Source organism: Muntiacus reevesi, chromosome 14 (assembly GCF_963930625.1).
Source record: "Muntiacus reevesi chromosome 14, mMunRee1.1, whole genome shotgun sequence".
NCBI classification, from domain to species: domain Eukaryota; kingdom Metazoa; phylum Chordata; class Mammalia; order Artiodactyla; family Cervidae; genus Muntiacus; species Muntiacus reevesi.
In genome coordinates this window covers 5,805,213-5,811,675 of record NC_089262.1, presented here as the reverse complement: position 1 = coordinate 5,811,675, position 6,463 = coordinate 5,805,213, and positions in this window count along the sequence as shown.

Here is a 6,463-nt window from a genome sequence, read left to right as displayed (position 1 = left end):
GTGGGAAAGAGCATGCGGGAGCTTAAAGGAGAGGTCCTAACAGTCTGGGACAAATGGGGTGCCCAGCACCTCTCCTGTTCCATCATCCAGAACTCAATCATACGGTCTTGATAAATGCCAGGGAGACGGAGAGATGGGAACTATCTGTGTGATCAGATCAAGAGGTAGGATCAGTGATGAGCCGCTGGCTTTCTGTGCGAGTTGACTCTGATGGCTCTCAAACATCACTCCGTACCTCCTTCTCATGGGAACTCAATTATCTCCCCCGTGGGGCACACCCCAGATTTCATTTAGTCACTGAATTCATATCAGACTGCAGGAACTCTGGTTTATGTTCATTCCTTTCCAACAGGCTGGGATATGACTTTATTTTATACTACACTCTGACCTGGGCGTGGGAAGATGCTAGCAGACGCTAGCTTACATAGGCAGATGAAAGTGTTCATAGGCTGCTTCCTGCTGGTACAAATTTGGAGCCCTCCACACTGTCTTAGAGTCACTTGCTTTTTTTTTTTGAGCCACACTAGAGATTTCCTGGGCTTTCAATGTGGTGCTGGTGGTATAGAATACTCCTGCCAATGCAGAAAACGTAAAAGACGTGGATTCGATCCCGGGGTCAGGAGGATACCCTGGAGAGGGGCATGGCATCCCACTCCAGGATTCCTGTCTGGAGAATCCCGTGAACAGAGGAACCTTGTGGGCTACAGTCCATGGGTTTGCAGAGAGTTGGGAATAACTGAAGCGATTTGGCTCACAAACACAGATGTTTCTTAGGCAACATAATTCTCCAAATAACAATAAAATTTTGATCTATTTACTTAAGGTTCACGTCATGTGTCAATAAACACACACCACCCTAATTCTCCAAAGACATAGTTTTTTTATCTACATTAAAAAAATTCTCTCCTGCTCTCAGTGTCTGCTCCTTTCATGACATCTGAAATAAGTAAACTCGGGGGGAAGATTACACTTAATTTCTTATTTGTATCTCTGTCTTTCAGAACATTTTGCAGACTTATTCCTAGCCATTGAGGTTGAGAAGTCTCTATAAAGTTTCAAATTTCTAGACTCCAAGATGTATTTCTTCCTCCAAATCAACCCATATTTTGCCGATTGCTTCTTTGTCCTTTTTGAAATAACTTGTGAACACAGCAAGTAATGATCTGCACACACTGACATTCCTGGCTTTTTCCCCACCTCTTATCCCCAAGCTATCGGCCCAGCGAGTACTCTATCTATCAGGCTTTCATCTCCCACTGTTCTAGAAATCTTCTGCAGTGTGGTGGGCTCTTTAGCCCCACTCCCACCTCTGCCTCCCTATTTTTATTTCCTCATCATTTCAGCCACGTCGTTGAACCAAGGCTGTGCATTAAAAGTTTGCATTGCTGAGGCACCCCGCTTCAAGACAGCAACTGTTGCTTTGCTGGCATGCTGCCAGATGCTCTAACACATGGTTTTCAATGTGCATAATGCTCAATCCTGATCAGTCTACTGGTCGCTACGTGAGATCTGGAGCAGGTGCTGCTGGTCAGCGAGGCTGGCTCTTCCCTGGAGGTACATTGGGATCTCGGGTGACGGTTGCTGCCGTATTTCACAGATAGCTTCTAAGCACGGTGTCAATGTCTCCGTCCCAGTCAGCTAGAAAGGTAACAAGAGTGACCAGCCTGTGTGGGAGGCCGCAGTGGCCAGGCTGGAAATAGCAGGCATCACTTGTGTTACAACGTGGTTGGCTACAGCCCTGTTGTCAGCCCAAACACAACAGTGAGGAAGACTGGGAGATGTAACTCCAGAGAAGAGAACAGCACCGGTTCTTTGAAGCACGTAATGAGCTTGTCCTCAAGGATGAGCTGAGGCTTGTTCGTGTCATGCAGAAGACAATGAATGGACCTAGGAGGAAGCAAAAGTTGGCTCTCGCCTTTAATCTATCTCAAGTTCTCCAAAGAAATTCTCTCCGTGAAGTCCCTGGAACCTCAAGCAAGTTAAGATGATGAGGGTTGAACATGGGGGTCTGTGTTAGTTTCCCATTGGTGCCATTGGGCTTCCCAGGTGGCTCAGTGGTCAAGAATCCGCTACCAATGCAGAATACACCAGAGAGGCAGGTTCAATCCCTGGGGAAGATCCCCTGGAGAAGTAAATGGGAACCCACTCCAGTATTCTCGCCTGGAGAATCCCATGAACAGAGGAGCCTGGCTTGCTACAGTCCACGGGGTTACAAAAGGCCAGTTATGATTGAAGAGATGTAGCATGCACCCACACCATAAGAATGTACCACACACTGAGTGGCTTAAACCTTCTAAACAAACCTAACCTATGACAATCTCATAGAAAACCAATGAAAGCCTACTGCATAGCACAGAAAAGTCTGCTCAATGCTCTGTGATGACCTACATGGGGAAGGGAATCCAAAAAAGAGGGGATATAAGAAAACGGCCATCCATTGTAGTATTCCTGCCTGGGAAATTCCATGGAGAGAGGAACCTGGTGGCCTACAGCCTGTGGGGTTGCAAAAGAGTTGGACACGACTGAGCAACTAAGCCACAACAGCTGATCCACTTGGCTATCCAGCAGAAACTCACACAGCATTGAAAAGCAGCTACGGTCCAATGAAAGTGTTTCAAAAGTCGATTCTACTGCTCAGCAAGGACCTACTGTGTAGCACAGGGTACTCTACTCAATATTCTCTAACAACCTAAAAGAGAAAAGAATTTGAAAAATAATGTATAGCAGAATGAATTCAGCTATTCATGTATAGCTGAATCACTTTGATGTACAGAAGAAACTATAACACACAAACATTGTAAATCAAGTGTACACAAATATACAACTTAAAAAAATTATTCTAAAAAAGCATTCTCCCACAGTTCTGGAGGCAAAAAATCTCAAAATCAAGGTGTAGCAAGGGGTGGTTCCCTCTGGAGTCTCCTGGGAGGATCCTGCCTTCCTCATTTCAGTTCTGGAAGCCCAGGCTTTCCTTGGCCTGGGACAGCATCATCACAGCGCCTCCAGCAGCTCCGGCCGTCTTCCCACAGCTACCATCTCTCAGCGTCTGTGTGCTTGCATGGAGTTCTCCTGGGAGTGTGTGTGTGTGTCTCTGTGTGTGTGTTCAACTTTCTTCCTTCTCATAAGACTGTTGGACGTACTGGTTTGGAGTCCACTCTGATGGCCTTATCTTAACTTGATTATGTCTGCCAAGATCCTATGTCTAAATCAGGTCATCTCCATAGGTACTGGAGATTGGAACTTCAACAGACCTTTTGAGGGGCAAACAGGGCTTCCCAAGTGGTGTTAGTGGTAAGGAACCCATCTGCCAATGCAGGAGATTTAAGAGACTGCGGTTCCATCCCTGAGTCGGAAAGATCCCCTGGAGGAAGGCATGCCAGCCTACTCAGTATTCTTGCATGGAGAATCATACGGACAGAGAAGCCTGGTGGGCAACCATCCGTGGGGTCGCAGAGTCAGACATGACTGAAGTGCCTGAGCAGGCAGCTCAACCCTTGCAGAGTGCCAACAAAGGGACCTCTGTTTGCACCGAGCAGCACTGCAGGGAATGTACCTGAAGCCTTCCACCTTTCCTAGGTACCAATCCGAGACCTAGAATTCGTGACCTGAGCAGAAACTGAAGCTGCCTCAGAGAAACACCTCCATTGGCCGGCCGGGATTTGCTGTCTTAGTTCTCTCTCCAAGTTTACCATCAGATGGACCTAATATGCTTTCAACTTACTCTCCTATGTTATCAAGAAACGTGATTTTACAGGGAGAATGTACAAAGGACAACCTCCTTTTCCCCCAGGAACTTTCCTCTTCCCTCACTCCCCTTCCTGCGTCACTAGGAGACAGACAAGGTCTTCAGCTTCTGATTGAGCCGTGACCGGTCACTTCTCTTCTCTGCTACCCCAGCAACACCAGCCTCCATCTCAAACTCTGCCAAGTCAAACACCAACTGCGGGGACAAACCGCCCTGGGTCCGGAGTTTATAGGAGGCCGCACTATCGGGAACCTGAGCCGAGGCCAAAAGAGGAGTTATCATGGCTCCAGGGTTAATCTGCGGAGCATTTAGCTTTTCCAGTGGCTGCCAGTCTGTTTACCTTCTCAGCAGAGTGACACCTAATTTGTCAGGGAAGTGCTGCTTCTGATCTTGTTTTCTTTTTTTTCTTGTGGTTGAGAAGGTAGTAGCCACACGAGCTATGCAGACTCTGGCCTGCGGGCCCCAGCGATGGGCTGGAAAGGATTGTCCAGGAACCACGTTCATCCAGCTGCTTCTGTGCTGTGATGGACAGACTGGTACTTGGCTGTATCTCTCGCAGGCTGGGGCATTCAAGAGAATTCAGTCACTCTTGTACTTCTGTTTCCCTGATTTTTACATTTACTCTCTTGATATAACAAATGATATTGGCTTCCTGCTTTTGGTACTGATAAAATTTCTTTGGAATATATATTTATTAAAGCATGAGAGGTAATTTTAAAAAAGCTGTGTGCGTTAATCCCTCAGTCATGTCCAACTCTTTCCGACCCCATGGACTGTGCCCCGCCAGGCTCCTCTGTCCATGGGATTCTCCAGGCAAGAATACTGGAGTGGGTTGCCATTCCCTTCTCCAGGGGATCTTCCCAGCCCAGGGACTGAACCCACCCACATCTCTTATATCTCCTGCATTGGCAGGTGGGTTCTTATCACTAGCATCACCTAGGAAGCCCTTAAAAAAAAAAAAAAAAAGAGGGACATAAATAAGAGACAGAGCCTGAGTGAACTAACTCTGGAAAATACTGTCCAAGACAATTATTAATTCAATGTTTGTATAGTTTTATTCACATTCAGAAATCTTTCTGCAGTCAGTTTCAGGAGCTTGTGTGTTTCTAATAATTTATCCATTTCATCTTGTTAATCTGTTAGCCTTCAGTTTATCATAGTTGTTTTTTTTTTTTTTTTGGTCAATCGAACTAAAAGCTTTTCAATTTGCTGATGATTTTCAAATAACCAGGTTTTTCTTTCACTAAGTTTGTTTTTACACTATGTATTTCACTAATTTCCACTGTAATCTTTAATATTTCCTTCCTCTCCCTGGCTCTAGGTATAGTTTCTGCTCTTTTTCTAGTGTTAAAGCATAGAATATTTGTTACTGATTTGACATCGTTTTTTTAGATATAGGGATTTCTAGTTATAAATTTTTCCCTAAGGATCACTTCCATGGCACTCGATGTATTTTGGTATGTTGTAGCTTCATTTTCATTCATGCTGAAGTATTTTCTAATTCATCTTGTGGTTTCTTTTTTGCTTCACTGGTTGTTTGTGTGTTGTTTAAATTTTCACATAACTGAATTTTCAAAATATTTTTGTTATTGATTTCTAACTTCACTTGATTGTGGTTGGATAGTATATGCTGCTTGACTTTGATCTTATACCTTCATTTAACTTGTTTTATGGCTTAAAAATGGTCTAGCCTAGAGAACTGTCCATATGATCTTTAAAGACTGTGTATTTTGCAGTGTTTAGGTGGAATGTTCCATACAAGTGTGTTGGATCCATTTGGTTTACAGTGTTCTATATCTTGGTGAACTTCTGCTTATTTTTTCCCTACCCATCATTGAGAGTGAGATAGTAAAGTTTCCAACCATTATTGTTGAATTGTCTCATTTCTCTCCTCAATTTTGTCAGTCTTTGCTGAATGTGTTTTGTCAACTTTCCTGTTATGTACACATATGTTTATCATGACTATAGCATCCTCATGGATTTGACTCTTTTTATTACAAAATGTCTTTTATCCCTAGCAACATGTTTTGTTTTAATGTCTACTTTCTCTGATACTTTAGCTTTCTTATGGTTGCTGTTTGCACGGTTGTTTCTTTTTTCTATCTTTATGCTTCCAACCTACTTATATCTTTGAATTAAAGTATGTCTCCTGTAGATGGCATATAGTTGGATATTACTTTTTAACTGAGCATTATATTAAGATCTCTTTTTTACTTTATTGTTTCATTCATCCACACCTAATGTGATTATTGATATTTGGTCAAATCATGTTTGTAAATTTACATTTTGTTTTCTGTGTCAAGTGCTCTCTTTGTTCTTCTGTCCCTCACTGTTTTCTTTGGAATTAAGTGAATGTTTTTGAGGCAGTAATTTAATTCTTTTAGTGATTTTTAAAATTATATCCTTTGAGTTATCTTATGAATTGCCCAAGGGTTTGCTTATCAGAGTATACTTCAGATTTATACAAACTTAATTGCATGTAGATATTTCTGAAATTAAGTTTGGGAAAATCTGAAGTCTATTCTGATAAGTAAACCCTTGAGCCATCACTAAAATAACTCAAAGAACATAGTAAAAAGTCATTAAAAAATTAAATATACATGAGTACACATAAATGTTCTTTCCTCATTTTATGGGCTATTCAGTTCTGTTCAGTCCCTCAGTCATGTCCGATTCTTTGTGACCCCATGGATTGCCACATGCCAGGCCTCCCTGTCC